Source organism: Equus asinus, chromosome 20, assembly GCF_041296235.1.
Source record: "Equus asinus isolate D_3611 breed Donkey chromosome 20, EquAss-T2T_v2, whole genome shotgun sequence".
Taxonomy (NCBI): Eukaryota; Metazoa; Chordata; class Mammalia; order Perissodactyla; family Equidae; genus Equus; species Equus asinus.
In genome coordinates this window covers 20957845-20974730 of record NC_091809.1, presented here as the reverse complement: position 1 = coordinate 20974730, position 16886 = coordinate 20957845, and the positions used below count along the sequence as shown (strand labels likewise).

General features: G+C 39.0%; 1 pseudogene; it reads right to left on the bottom strand.

Moving 5' to 3' along the window:
* Nucleotides 1-7911: 7911 nt before the first annotated feature.
* On the bottom strand, nt 7912-8826 carry LOC106824493 (olfactory receptor 7D4-like; annotated as a pseudogene).
* Between the last annotated feature and the right edge of the window lie 8060 nt (nt 8827-16886).

The following is a 16886-nucleotide window of genomic DNA, read 5'->3' as shown; positions in this document are numbered from 1 at the left end:
AATTCATCCCATTTGCAATATGGATGATCTGGAAGGAATTACGCTAAGCAAAACAAGCCAGACTGAGAAAGCCAAACACCATTTGATTTCACTTATGTGGTATATAAACAAACACATGGACAAAGAAAACAGTTCAGCGGTTACCAGGTGGAGGGAGTTGGTGGGGGGGACAGCGGGTGAAGGGGGGCACTTATGTGGTGACAGACAAGAATAACGTACAAATGAAATTTCACAATGATGAAAACTATTATGAACACAATAAAAAAAATAATTGACAAATGTTTTGTTGACATCAAGGTCCATACACAAAAAAAGAAATCATAATTAACGAACACGCAAGGATTCCTGCTATGAACACATATATTTAATATTATTCTAATAATTCAAACAAACTCATAAGATAAACATAGGAAGGGACATAAGCATTACGAAGTCAAAGACAAATGTATCATTATCAGTAGATAAGATTTTGGAGGTGGAGAGCCCTCAGATCTCTGAAGGTGCAGTCCCATGTGGGTCCTTCATCATCCATTTCAACAAATCCCCTAGGGCAGTTGTTTTCAAATTTTATTCATGCATAAGATCTACCTGGATGGCTTGTTACACAAATATCTGGGCCTGACCCTGGAGTTTCTGATTAGAAGATCTCAGATGAACAAAAGAATTTGCATCTCTAACAAGCTCCCAGGGGATGCTGATACTGCTGCTCTGGAGACACTTGTTTGTTTCTTTGTAGTCTGGTATAATAATTTTTTCCTCCTCTGTTTCCATCTCCCCTGCCGCACATCACTCCCAGCATTTACTAGCAGAGACTGGCTCTTTCAAACGGCATCATGGAAACCCCTGGAGGCCCTGGCTCTTTCCCTTACAGTAACTATTCCCCAGAAAGTACAGGCAGAGGCTCCAGGCAGCGAATTCATAACCCATATCTCTGGGAGGCCCAAGGTGGTTTACCCTGGGGAAAGTGCAACCATATTTAAAATTTCCAGAACTTTGGGGGTTGAATTCTCAGTGAGTCTCATGAAATAAATTCTTACATTTTCATTCTACTCTTTAAACAATCAGGCTCCCTTGGGGTAGAAGGAGATTACTAGAGAAGAAACTTTCTGCTACTTCTTTTCCTTGAAGATCGCTGTGGACAGAGAGTGATTTCTTTTCTCCAATTATCCCTTCTTATCTAGTACATTCAACACTTTGCAGTCAACAAGATCATTCTCCTAGAGATTAAAAAACTTTATCTTCCTTCAAAGAAATCTCCCAGAGCTCCTTACCATGCTCTAATTCTTGCCTCCCCTTCACAAGATTTAATTTCAAAGTTAGGAGTTTCTCCCTGAGAGGTGTGTAAATATTACAAGGAGCTCAATAGACTTCACCCTCAGAATCCCATTGTCACAAAAATGAAATCGATGAGAAAGTCCCTATTTACAGAAGGAGAATGCAGCTTTAGTGATGTTGCTACTGAAAAGTCAAGCATCTTGGAGAATGGAAATATCCCTCGGAATTTTGGGGGGACATAAGGTTATTGAAGACCCCAAGGAGAGTAATTTGTCATGGGGGTAGAAAAACTCCAGATGAGTTGGTAGAAGAGAGAGTGAGCAGACCGGATATGGAAGCTGCAAGTGTAGACCAAATTCTCCAAAAGTTTGGAGCAATACCCAAGGGGAGTATGGGTCTATGAGTGAGTTTCATTTCATTGAAAGATATGAAATTTAGAAGAATCCTATGCCATTGGACATGATAATATTGTGTCAGACATTGGAAAATACAGGATAAAGAATGAATAAGGGATAGCATAAGTTCCCCCAAATGTTAGGAAGGGATGTGATTCAAAGTTCAGGTGGAGGTTTTAAGAGCAGGCATTAAAAAAGTAATTACATGAGTAATTCTTAATTACAATAGTGCCTAATGTTGTGATGGATGGTACTGTGTCCAATGAGAGCATATATCTAGTGGAGCCCTATAACTGAGAACTGAAGGATCATGGGTAGGATTCAGTCCACCATCAGCTTCTCTTTCCTACTCCCAACTCTCTGAACAGAAGTCTCCCAACTTCTCCCTTTCTGTACAATTACTTGATTTTTGCTGCCACCCAAGCCGACTGATGATCACCAGGCCAATACATTTGACCTCTGAGGTAATAGCACCAATGGGGTGTTCTGCTTTCTCTTCACCTCAACCTTTCCAAAATTCAACTGATGTTTTATTCTTCCTAAAATATTGCTCTTCCTGTTATCTCCCTAGTGTAAGAGCCAACACCATCAACTCTGGCACCCATGGAGTTGTTCTACTCCAGTGGTTCTCAATCAAGCCAATTTTGCCCCCTACAGGACAACTGGCAATGTCTGGAGACATTTCTGGTTATCACAACTCAGTGCTGGCATCTAGTGGGTAAACAACAGGGATCTGCTAAAAATCTTACTATACACAAGACAGCCACTCACAACAAATAATTATATAGACTGACATGTCAATATTGTCATGGGTTAGAAATCCTGGTAAAGACTGTTGAGGACTAGTGCTAAAATTTTTGTCTAAAAAAATCCCAGTCATTGTCAATAGATATTTATAATGATATTGAAAATATTATCTGAAAGAAATCTCACAATCTTTCTCCATTATTTTGTACTACTTGATCTTATTCATTGTGGTTAAGTTTATGTAACCTAAAATGTACATTTTTAACTATTTTTAAGTGTACAATTCTGTTGCTTGGCTTTAAGTACATTCACATTAATGAGCAACCATCCCCACCATCCATCTCCAGAACTTTTTCATTTTCCCAAACTGAAACTCTGTCCCCATTAAACACTAACTACCCATCCCCCTCCCACAGTCCCTCGCAACCACCACTCTACTTTCTGTCTCTCTTGTCATCTCTTATAAGTGGAATAATATAATATTATCCATTTCAATAATCTCAATTTTGATATTTCAAAACCTGAACTTCTGATGTCCCCTTGGCTTGCCAAATTTGCTCTACTCCCACTCTTTCCTGTCTCAATGACTGCAATTCCATTCTTTCAGTCTTTTAGGCTCCAAACCATGGAGTCATTCTCATTTCCTCTTTTTCTCTTATATCCATATCCTGAATGACAACAAATCATCTTGGCTGTATCTTCCAAAGATAGCCAAACTAAGCACTTCTCAACCCTTAAACTTCTATCTCCCCTGGGTCCTAGCTCCCTATATCTAACCTGGCTTGCTGCAGTCAGCTCCAAGCAGGCTTCCTCACACCCTACAATCAATTCTCAACCCAACAGCCAGAAGGATCTTTTAAAATACTAATTATGTCACGTGTCTGCTCAAAACCCTGCAAGGACTCTCCTTGTCACTGAGAGTAAAGGAAAGCAAAAGTCTTTCAATTTCAAAGAAACCTTCACAGGATAAGCCCCTGATACCTATCTTCCTCTTCTGTTATGCTCCCCATCACTCTCCGTGCTCCAGCCACACTCCCCCCAGGCCACTTCCCACCTCAGGGTCTTTGTATCAACCTCACACTCTGCCTGGGGCACTCTTTCCCCAGACATGCACTCACCTCACTCATTCACTGTCTTCGCGAATGTAACTTTCTCAATGAGGTTGATCAGCATCATCCTTTATGACATAACAACCTGCCCTCCTGATCCTCTTTATCATTTTGAGTTTAACCTAAAATAATGGCTGACACACAGTAAATACTCAGTAAAAATAGGTTTGATAAATTGAATACATATATGTGGTTCTGAAGGGGCTGCCAGTAACATTGTCTCCTGACCACAGTTGATTGGTCCCATGCGGTAAGAGGACATGATTGTGTCAGTTAGAATCCTTTTCTGAAATTTTTTGTTTGTCTTTTACATATGAGGAGCTAAAATAAATCCAGTTACTCTTCAGTAATGAAGCTCTGAGGTGTGAGATGTGAGAGCTGCTGTTTTTTGTGTCTCTTTCCACGTGGAGGTAGCTAGTCTGAGAAAACAAAGCTGATAATCTGAATGGAAATCTTCACTGTGTTTGAGCCCCTGTGTCCAGAGTCCAGCTGAGCCTCTGCTCAGTTATATTAAGATGAATCAGGAAATTTTCTCCTATCACTTGTCACCAAAGCAGACGTATCTGATGTACACTTATCTTTACATGAGCAAAGACTATGAGATGGCCCTGACCAATGAAAATCAACAAGGAGTGCCATGACAGACCCTCCACCTTGTCAGCTCAAGGCCTTACCCATCAATTGTTGGCAAACTCTAACTCACACACATCTGTTGTGGCAGGTTAAATAAGAGCCTCCTAAAGATGTTTGAACCTATGAACCTTATATGGAAAAAGGCACTTGCAGATGTGATTAAGTTAAGGATCTTGAGATGGAGAGATTATCCTGAATCTGGGAGGGGTTAATGTGACCAAAAGCATCCTTATAAGAAGGCAGGAGGGCTAGAGAAAATATTGAAGATGCTATATTGCTGACGTCGAAGATAGAAGAAAGGGTAACAAGCCAATGAATGCAAGGGAATTCTACAGTTTGGAAAAGACAAAGAAATAGATTCTCCTCTAGAGCCTGCAGAAGAAAAGCATCCCTGCTGACACATGTTAGGTTTCTGACCTCCAGAATTGTAAGAGATGAAATTTGTGCCATTTTAAGCCACCAGACTTAGGGCAATTTGTTACAGCCACAACAGGAAATAAATTCATCTTTCTTCCAAAATGTACTTATCCCATTGCTACTGTTTTACATCAGGTCTCCATCATCTCTACCCTGGACTGTTCCCACAGACTTTTAGCTGCCCACTCTGCCTTCAATTTCTCCCACTCAGGGCAATCCTAAAGTCCTCATATTATATGTATGATTACAGCATGGCTCTGATACTTAATTGCTTATAAAACCCTTCGTATATAAAATTAGGCTCTCAATAATCTGTCTTCCATCTACATATCCAATCTTATTTCTAATATCTCAGCCACAAGTTCCATATATCTTCCTGATATGCCTCACTTTTGAATGTCACATAAACCCCTCTGTAGTTAAATTTCTACTCATTATTTGTTCTTCAACATTCAAGCATATTCTCCTATTAGAAGTTTTTTTTTGTTTTTTTTTTTGAGGAAGATTAGCTCTGAGCTAACATTTGCCACCAATCCTCCTCCCTTTGCTAAGGAAGATCAGCCCTGAGCTAACATCTGTGCCAATCTTCCTCTATTTTATATGTGGGACGCTTGTCACAGCATAGCTTGATAAGCGGTGCATAGGTCCGCAGCCGGGATCCAAAATGGTGAACCCCAGGCCACTGAAGCAGAGTCCGTGAACTTAACTATTATGCCACTTGGCCGGCCTCTAGAAGTTCTTCCAGAATACCAAGTGTTGGCCATGATGTGGAAAAACTGGAACCTTCATGCTTTCCTGGTGTGAATGTAAATCGGCACAGCAATTTGGGAAGATAGTTTGGCAGCGTCTTAAAAGTTAAGCATAAATTTAACACATAGCCTAGTAATTGCTCTCCAAGGTATCGACCCAAGAGAAATGAAAATGCTTGTCAACACAGAGACACATGCACAAATGTTCATAGCAGCATTATTCATAGTAATTCCAAACTAGAAATATCCAAAGATTCATCAACTAGGAAGTGGATAAGCAAAATGTGCCATATACATACAATAGAATACAACTCTACAGTTAAGAGGAACAAAATATTGATACACACTTCCACATGGCTGAGCCTCAAAAACACTGGTAAGTAGAAGAAGCCAGAAACGAAAGACTGCATATTGCATGATTCTATTTATATAAAATATCCAGAAAAGGCAAATTTATAAAGACAGAAAGTGATGAGTGATTTCCTAGGACTAAGGTGGGTGTGGAAATTAACTGTAAATGGACACAATAGTACTTTCTTAGGTGATAAACATATTTTAAAACTGGATTGTGGTAGTGATCACATAACTCTATAAATTTACTAAAATTATTGAATTTACATTATCAGTGGATGAATTACATGTATGTAAATTATGCTTCAATAAAAATGTAGAAAAATAAATGTCTAAAGATTTTTCCTCAAGTTACTTAGAGTTGAAAACTTTTACCTTTGTTTTACACAGGATCTAATACACACCAGTATTAATTATGCTCACCACTCTGATTGCAATCATCTGTATCTCTCTGGTCCACTCCTCAATTTGTACATAGTAGAAAATAAATGTACATGGGATTAAACATAATAGAATGAAAGTGAATTGAAGCCATATCGAATAAATTTTTTTGCCTCTAATAAATTATAATTTTTTAGCCATTTTGCAGTCCTTCCTATGTCCCCAATACTAGTTTCTTTTTTCTCTCTCAAAGTCTCTAAATCCTTTCATGATATTGTCTTTATACATCACAGTCTTCCTCACCTGTGTAGTTTTGGTTCCCACAGCAGACACTGAGCCAAGGATTCATGTGCAAGCACTTTATCGGAAGGAGCAAAGAATATGGACGGGAAAGAGGAGAAGGGATACAGGGAAGAAAAGACATCCAGTAAAGCTTGCATTAGGTCAGCTACCATTGTGGTTGAGCAGAGTTTTAATCCTGTTGTGAAATTCTGGAAAATGGTACAAAAACCCAACCCTCAGAATTATCCTAGTTAATGGGTAAAGACATGGCATATACCGCACCTCTCTCTCAGGGCTGTCTCTGATGGGGCATAATTTCCTGTCACTTGTAGCACCACATATTGGGCAAAGTGGGTTCCAGCTGGTGCTGGCCATTGGTAGTCATGCAATGGAGATAGTGAGAGGATCCCATGGGATGTAGGGGGAGTGGTGACAGCATCTACTATTCCATCCTTCCCTGCAGACTCAATTCTAACAACATTTTCTCAAAAAGTGGGCTAAGTTCCGAACATCTTCCACACATGTGTACCTATGATTCCTGATGGCACCTCCAGAGAGTGTGAGAAAAAAATTAAACCTTGTAAAAAAATCTCTGATTGTATTGTATTCATTACTATATGCTTTAGGATCTTAGAGAGTGTATCTCAAAATTGCAATGATCGGAAATAAAGGTCAAATAAGAGAAGGAAAGGAAAGAAGGAGGGAAGGAAAAAAGAAAGGAAGGACAGAAAGAAGGAATGAAGGAAGGAAGAGAGGATGAATGGAAAGAAAGAAAGAAGGAATGGAGGAATAAAAGAAGGAAGGAAGAAAGAAAGGATGAGGAAGAATGGGAAGAAGGATCAAAAAGAATGAGGCAACATCTCAGAGTTATTCTGGTGGTATATTAATATCAATCAACTGACCAACCAGCTTCCAAATCTACATTCCTACTTTTAAGTTGAAAATCACATCACTGTTCTTATGAAAAGTAGGATAGCAAAGTCGACGTCAGGTACCAGGTTAGATTCCAACTCAATGTCAGTCTCCTTTTGAAAAGTGGAGTGAACGAGAGAAAATATCTGAAAGAAATGTTTTCAAGATGAAATAAAGTCATATATGTGAAGAAGCAAGCACAGTATGATGCGGTAAGCACTTTATTGTGCCTATCGTATGATTTTCATTCCATTTCTCCCAGAGAAAGCAAGCATATGACCAAGTGAAGGTGAAGAACATCAAGATTTGAGAGGATAATTTGGGGGGAAACTACATCAGCACTTGACATGATAAATGCTTTAAATCTAAAGTTAGAAAACTTAAGAATGGTAGCAAGAAAGCTGACCAAAGATGGAACTTTATGGACAATGTAAAAGAAGAAAAGTCAAAAAGGAATTACTGAGGAGGTTGCTGAGGAGAAAGAAATACCAACAAATAAAAGTGAAATCTTGGGCATTTTGGAAATTGAAGAAATCAGAAAGCAAGCATGTGTTTTAGGGGAGAAAAAGAACCAGAGATTAAAATCACAATATGTGCCTTTGGGTAGCACATTGTCCAATTAGTTCTGAGGCCAGTGCCCTATCACAGAGAAGAGGCTACTCAGCTGAGGAGCCTTCCCAGGGCCCGCCTCACATCCTTCTTCTCAGGCTGTAGATGAAAGGGTTCAGCATGGGGGTGACCACAGTGCACACTGCTGAGGCGACTGAGCTTCTGCGGGAAGAACAGTTCACAGCAGATCTGAGGTGAACCCCCAGGCCTGCCCCATAGTACAAAGAGACTGAACAGAAGTGAGACTTACAGGTGGAAAGTGCTTTATATTTTCCTTCTCTAGAGAATGTCCTCATTAAGGAGGAGACAATGTGAGAGTAAGAAGAAAGGATCCTAAAGAGAGGAAACACACCTAGCAGGGCAATGGCCACATACATGATTATATTGATGAGGGTGTCAGATCAGCTAATTTGAGAACCTGAGCCAGGTCACAGAGGAAATGTGGAATTTCTGTGCCTATACAGAAGTTCGTCCACCTAAAAAATAGAATATGAAGCAGGGAGACCCAGAAAATGATGAACGAAGACATCAGAACCAGGATGCCACAGAGGCATGGGTCCATGATGACCTCATAGTGCAAAGGGTGGCATATGGCCACAAACCGGTCATAGGCCTTTATAGTCAGAAGGAAATTGTCCATTACAGAAAAAATCATAAAAAATATACCTGAATGAGACATCCTTTGTCGGAAATGACTTTTCTCTCTGCCTGGATGTTCACTAGCATCTTCGGGACAATGGTAGAGATGAAGCAGAAGTCCACAAAGGACAGGTTGGAGGGGATGAATTACTTGGGGGTGAGGAGACAGGAATCAGAGCTGATGGCCAGGATGATGAGCAGGTTCCCGAGGATGGTGACCAGGTACATGGACAGAAACAGTCCAAAGAGAAAGGGCCGCAGTTCAAAATCCTCTGAGAGACCCAGGAGGAGGAATTCTGATAGTTCTGTGTGGTTTCCTGCTCCCATGTGGCTGGCATGTAAGGAGGCAAAAGCAATGTTCAACGCACATCCAACCAGCACCTCAGCTAGCCAGCACCTCTTCATTCCACTGTAGGCCAACAAATTTCATCCTCTGTTGTCTTTCCAACGACAGTGACTCATTCAGTCAAGCAGTAACTCATTTCCATTCAAATGTAATTATTTAGCCTTTTCAAAATTTATCAGAAAACTCTTTATTTCCTACTCACTGGCTCTAATTCTATTTGTGGCTATAAGCATTTACCAATTTCTTCTATGATATGACCTTGAAAATAACTGAAGACACTCAATGTCTTTTCTTTGATAATCTCCATACATCCTTCATTCAAATTGCTCTATAATGGTTATTAAGATGCAGAGTCTCATTTCAAACAACCTTAATTTTATGACTTGATGCTTCTTATTGATGTCACAGTTAACACCCAAGTGCCTTATTTTTTTATTTCTAAAAATGTGGTTACTGCTCTTACCTTCTTTGTGTGGTTTAGAAACACCTTTGTGCACATTAGAATCTCAATAAATGATAGCTATTATTGTCATTATTAATCTGTTCCTTATATGACAATTATTTTTAATATGTTACTCTCCCAAAGTCCTATATAGAGATGTGATTTAGAAAGTGGAATCTTGAGTCAGACTTCCCAGCATAGGAATTTTATTCCAACAATTTACTATCTGTGTGACCTTGAGCAAACTGTTTAATCTCTCTTAGCTACAGATAGCTCACCTCTACATTAAGAGTAGTAAATATTCCCTTCATTGTAAGACTGAACGAGTTAAATGAAATGATGCACGTAATTTTTCTTGTGATTCCTGTGACATACAGTGGACACTTGATAAATGCCAGCTTCTGCTCTAAGTGTCACAATAAATCTGTCTTGTATGGCTATCACTTACTAAATTTCCCATAACTGGGGGAGCCATCAAGGATGGAACTGATCATTATAAACACAACAGGTCTTTTACCTCTTTTCCCCACCATGTAGCACTCATTAACGAAGGTCCCTATGGCTTTCCCTTTCAGAGACTGCCTGCCAAGTGGATTCCTCCAGGAAGAGGGAAAAGCATGTGGACTATATAGATAAGAGGAGGGAACAAAATCACATACTCATTAAAATAAAGTATAAAGCATGTTTGAGAGTATGTGTGCATGCTCAGAAGTGGGGATGTGTTATGTTAACAATCAGTGCAGTTAATGGTAAAAAAAAAAAAAGATAGATTTGATAAAAACTATACAAAGTTTGTATAAATCAAATCATTCTAAAATAATTGAGAGATAAATTAAGATACAAATAAATGTTTATATTCTCCATGATAGAAAAAATTAGTTATTATTAATGCCTAGAGAATGCAATTAATTAAAGAGAGAAAAAAGTCATTGAAGACTAATTTTGTCTGGGGAGGTGGGTAGAAAACACCTCTCTAAAATATGAGTATTTGAGCTATGAGAGCAAGGATGGGTAATTGTTAACCATGCGAAATAAGAAAAAAAAAAACAACAAGCATTTTGGGCTGAGAGATCAGAATTCACAGTTGCTCTGTGGATTGATGAACTTGGGAAGAGATTTGAGAGGCCAGTGAGATGGAGAACAGGAGTGAGGGTCACAAGCACAGAGGAGGGGAGGCCCACAAGTCCAGCCTCCAGTCCTATCCCTTGATGAGTCTCTCACATTGGTAAATTTATGTTTATTTGTGGGTCAGATGACATGACTGTTTTTGCTCACTATTGTCTTTCCAGGGACTTAAGTGGTGCCTGGCACATAGCAGTTGCTCAACACTTGCAAATGTTAGATGTCTAATAAAGGTGGGGACCAAAAGCATCAACTATAACACAAAAATGAAATCCTCAAGCTCATATATGCCTGAATATAGACACAAAATGGAATGAAAAAGTTAAATCAAATGCGTTCATACCTATTTTAAGAGAATAATACATCTTGAATAGTAATACCTTCTAGGAATGGGAAGCTGGTTTAATATGAGGATGTTTGATAACATAATTCAGCACAAAAATAGGTCACTGAACAGAAATCATAACTGTAATCACAATAGTAATGCATTTGGGAAAATGTAACAATCATTACTGTGGTTAGCAGTCAGGAGAGAGCTCTTGCGAAATGAGGAAACTCAGAACAACTTCTTACCCAATGAAGAATGGTTGTTTTAAAACTGCAGCCAACAGGATATTCTACATGACAACACTAAAATATTTGTTTTAAATTCATACCAGACAAAGGCAGTCTACTCCAACTTCCATCACTCAATATTCTGCGGAACATTTAAAGAGATTGGTGAGGTGAGAAAAGGGAATTAGCCTGAGTACCGAACATCAAAAATAATTATAATATTTGTAGATGATATTGTAAATATTGTTAAACAACAATAACAATCAATACAGAACTATTAAACCCTATCAGTAAATGAAACCTGCTGCAAAAATAGCTAGGGAATATAATATAAAAATCCAATCACATGAGGAAAAAAAAGACAGTACCTGGTGCATAATAGATCTCCAGCGAGTAGCTAGTGAATAAATGATTGGACATAGGAAATCCAACAGGAGCCTACAATTACGGGAAAGTGTAGAGAAGAGCTGGAGAGTCTCCAGAAAATAACTTTTATCAGAGAAGGGCTTTAGACTCCAACAAGGCAAAGAAGGAAATAGAATAAGCCAGAAAAGACTGGTTTCAACAGAAACTAAAGTGCCTTTAAAACACCGAAACTGCCGCTTCACAGACTAAATAAATATGGGACTGTCCCATTCTCATTAGTCTAGAGGTAAAACCCAGAACCCACTTTCTCCCCTCTCTTCTTACTCCACCAGCCCTCACTGGGACACACTGACCCTCTCTGATGGTTAACCCTGAAGCTTTCTCTTCTCTGACATCTGTCCCTGGGAGGCTCAATTGTGTTTTCACCCTGACAGGGACCAGAGAATTATAGGAAAAGGGCAACAGGGACATGTTATTATCATGTCAAGGGGTGAATTCTCGGAGCTGCTCAGTAAATAAGTTGTTCTATTGACTTTCCTCCTTCCAAACAATTCAGCTTCCTTGGGTATAAAGATAATGGAATGGAAAATTTTCAGCCAATATTGTGTCTGTATAGCAACAGTGAGGAAGAAGAAGGCATTTTTTCCCAAGAAGAAATTCTCTTTTTTTTGGTTAGACTTAAATGTGACAAGGTGTCCCCTAAGGAAAGTTTAATTTCTACAAGAATCAAATGCAGGAACCAACTGTCTGTGATGTTCTCCCCTTGAAGAATCTTTGGTGACTTCATAGATCACTTGGTGTCCACAACGTCACAGAGACAAAGAGGTCCTTTCTGATGAAAAGCAGAGTTGTTAATAGTTTTGGTTTTATTGAAAGGACTAACCAAATGAGTACAGAAAATATCCCCTGACATTTGCTGGCAACGCGGAGGCCTTTGAATATATTAGGGAGGGCTCCATTTATTATGTTTAAATAGAGAGTCAGGGGCAGAAATAATCCAGGTAGAATGGGTTGAAAAGTGATATAGGAACACAATTAATTTCAAAGAGAATGATCATATTTAACGTGGGCATTTGAATACAGGGGACAGTCTGGCTACATAATACATAGGATGTAGTATATACTCCAAATCAGTGACAATCATAATGTGTTATATCTCCCACTTATAGAATTCATGGGACCAGCAATCAAAAGTTGGAACTAGGAGTTGCCCCAGCTAACATCAATCCCAGTGAGTCTCTTGGGGAGTTTCTGTTTCAGGTCTCCAACCTCTGGCCTCTGCAGGTTTAGTGGTCTTGACTCCTAAAGGGGTAACCCTACCAGAGCCACGACAAAATCTCATTGAACTTCTACCGCCTGGCACTTCAGGTTCCTCATGCCGAGAAGAGTCATCACTGTCCTGGCAGGGGTAACTGATCCTCATCATCAATGTCATTGTGTGACCATGGCAATGGGCATGCACTGGTACCTGGCTTTGCTCAGTCAGTGGCTAGGAGCAGTGCAGGAGCAAACTCAGTGCAAACACAGTGGTGTCTGCAGATGGCTGTTAGTCAGTTATGTTCCCACAGCAAGAGATCTGAGTCTTGGGGTCTTGAGTGAGGCAGCTTCCTTTCCCTGGGGGCAATTCTCAATGAGGGCTGAAGGCTGTCAGACGGCTGCACTCCCTGCACCTGAAAGAATAAAGGCCTTAATTCCGATGAAGAAGTGGGCTGGACAGCACAGGATTCACTGCAGTCCAGACCATCAGCCACTTGGACCGTGACCTGCAACAACAGTGTCCTATGAGAGCTTATTCGTGATGCCTGAGGGTCAGGAGTTGGGAAGGACTTTCCTCAGGAAGTGAGAGCTAAACTGAGAACTGAAGGATCATGAGTAAGTTTCAGCCAAGCATAAGTTTATCTTTCTGACCTTCTCTGCAAACTCGATTCTCTCTCCCACTACCGCTACTAAGACAGAACACCAGAACAACACATGCCACTGCCAAGTGGATATTATTAGTGGTGTATTTCCTAGGCCCATCAAACTAACATTTCCAAGAACAGACTCAATGTTTTTCCTTCATTCCTTTATCCCTTTCTTCTTTCCTTCCATACATGTTATATCAAAGAGAATAATACAACTGAAAACATCAACAGATTCACACACGGAATTGTCCTAGATGGTTAAGTAACAATACTATGTTAAAATAGGTTTCCTAATTAGTCTTTCACTTTTTATTAGCACTTATCACATTCTCTATTTTTACTATTTGTTAATATATTAGTTTATAGTCTTTCTCCCAGTAGAATGTAAGCTCTGTGAAAATGAGCCTTTGTTTCAAACTTCCTACCAGTATCTATTAGATATAAGGTAATAAATACTTAAAGGCACAAATCAATCACACCAATGCTATACTAGAATTAGAAATGAACTTGGGCATGCAGATACGTTTCCAATTTGCTCTCTCTCCCAGTCTTTGCCTGAGTGTAAATATTTTCTACACACACTGAACATTAGTAACTGTCAGAAATTTGTAGAGTGGATTTCCCCTTGTTTCTTCCATTAATCCCACTGACAATTTAAGAATGTCTTGTTTTTCATATACATTTTACTGACATGTAAAATTTAGGTAATTTGACCCTTTAAAACAAAAATCCAGATCTAATACCACTATAAATAATGGAATAGAAAAGGAAACAAGGACTACAGTTTAGATAGCATGTTTCCCACATGGTGGATAAAAGGAAGTAGTTACAGATGGGTATATTACACACATCTTGGGCACTGTTATGCACCGAGTTGCGAGCCCCCAAAATTCATATGTTGAAACCCTAATCCCCAGTACCTCAGAATGTGACTGTACTTGGAGAAAGAGCCTTTAAAGAGGCAATTAAGGTAAAATGGGGTCATTAGGGTGGGCCCTAATCCAATCCGGGTGATGTCTTTATACAAAGAGGAGATAAGGTCACACAGAGAGACACCAGGGGCATTTGTGCACAGAGATGACCACGTGAAGAGGCAGCAAGAGGGTGGCCACCTGCAAGCCTAGGGGACAGGCCTCAGAGGAAACCAAACCTGCCGGTACCTCGATCTTGGACTTCCAGCCTCCAGGATGGTGAGAAAATAAATGTCTGTGGTTTAAGTCACCTAGTCTTTGGTATCCTGTTAAGGCAGCCCTAGCGGACTAAGAGAGGCACCAATTCAAAATCCTCTTGCCCCATATTTTTACTCCAACCATGTCTTCTTTAATTATTCTGATGGAAGCTGTGAAAAGTTGTGCACAGCTGCAACTGGACAGCACCTGCTTCAGGTCCGTGCTATATTCCTCCTGCTTCCTGCCCTGAAGCTTCTCTGATACCAGAGTATGGAACACCTGAGGGAATCTGCTCCATATTCCTAAATGTGCAACTCAGAAATGAGGAGATGTTACTCCCTCTAGGGTCACCCTTGGCCAATAGAAGACAGGAACTGATTTTTCATCTACCTGGTGGGAAGTTCTGAGACACATCTCCTAATGCACCTCAGAAGGGTTTGGTGGCTTTGAGCTCCAGTCACCCATAAAGAGATCAAAAGATAATGATTCCTTAATTGTCTTTCCTTCTTTCTCTGTTTCACTCCATTATTCATACTTCTGCTCCCTAGGATCAAATTTCTCCCCCAAAATACATCTGCACACAGCCTTTGTGGTGAGGGCTTGTTTTCATGGAAGCGCATCACAAGATGGGAAAAGGGCAGTAAAATAATACTTTGGCTTATGAGATAATAATAAAATTGTTACTGTTAATGAGATAATGTTAAACTATTTGCAGTTACATTAACATGCCTTGTTGTTATCCCTCAATGTTCTCACGTGCTGATTCTGATTTTAGAGTTGACTCAGCAATTTCAATGATAAGAATGTTTCATTCAGGTACATTCATATTCACGCAAAATGTTCTAGAAAGTTATTCATTGCAGCATTGCTTATTATATAAAAATATTAGGAACAACCGACCTGTCAGTCGTTAGGGAACTACATAGTCAAGTGAGCGTACACTTGTACAATGTAATGCTGTGCTGCCAAAGAAAATGAGGATGTATGGTTAATACACACACACAAACTACTCTAGCTAATAAACAAATTCAGCAAGCTCAGAGGGTACAATATCAACACAGAAAAATCAATGTGTTTCTATACAACAGGGAACAATCTGAAAAGGAAATTTTAAAAACTCCATTTACCACTGCATCAAAAAGAATAAAATTCCCAGGGATATTTTTAACCAAGGAGGTAGACTTGTATACTGAAAACTACAAGACTTTGCCGAAAAAAATTACAGAGGACCCAAATAAAACAATCATGATGGATATCACTACACACCAATTAGAAAGAAAGTATCGTATGATTTCATTTACATGAAATGTCTAGAAAACACAAATCTATAGAGACAGAAAGTAGGTTCCTAGCTGCTTAGATGTTAAGGGACTATGACAATGGGAGTATGACAGCCAAAGAGTATTTTTGTAGCAAGGTAAAGTTGCTAAAATTGTCATGGTTGCACCACTTTGTGACCATAGTAAAAAACATTAAATGGTACAGTTTTAAACAGGTAAACTGTATGGCATGCAAATATATCTCAATATAGCTGTTGCAGAAAACAAACAAAAAAAATCATGAGCAGCTATGTCATTAGGAGCATAAAAAATTTAATGTCTCTGAAGCACCTAGAGCATAAGATGCAACAAACTTTAACAACCATTATATTTTTAATTCTAAATGGTAAAACTTAACATAAAACTATTATAATTAAAAGAGTATGATATGGGCATAAGAAAATATTACTGTCATGAGAGAGTCTAGAAATTGATACAGGTATATATAGGAACTTAGTTTAATAAAGGTGGAATTTTGAATCAGTGGGTCATGGATAGTTTATCAATAAATGATACGACAACAAGAGGCCATCTTTTTGGAGGACATAAATTTGAATCCAGTATCACACACCACATGCCAAAATACATTCTTTAAGGTTTAAAGACTAAAATGTCATTAAAAAGAAATTTTAGAAGAAAAGTAGGAAATTGGAATGTAATATAGAGTTTGAAGTTAATCTTTAAGGCAAGGTAGGAAACTCAGAAATTATTTTTTAAAAAGACTCTTTTGGCTACATAAAAATTAAATATTTTGTATAGCACCAGATGAAACATTCACATAGCATACAGTTACCAATTCAATACATGCAGAAAGCACATTTAATAATGCACATGAAAAATTCTTGGTAAAATGAGCTAGTAAATCAGGATTTTAAAAGACCTTTATTAACTCCACAAAGGCCACCGACTAAAACCCACAGCAAACGTAATTACCGGACAAACTCTGGAATCATTCCTGAACAAGTGAAGAACGCCTGGTATCAGGGCTATTTCACAACTTAGTACAGGAGTCCCGGGACCATATGTTAAGATCCCGAAGATAAAAAACAGAAATACGTATTTGAAGAAGAAATCAAGTTACAGAAAAACGTCATTAAATTCAAAATGCAAAGAAATCAATGATTAGAGTTTAGCATGTTGCTGTGGACAGAGTTTTGGGACCCC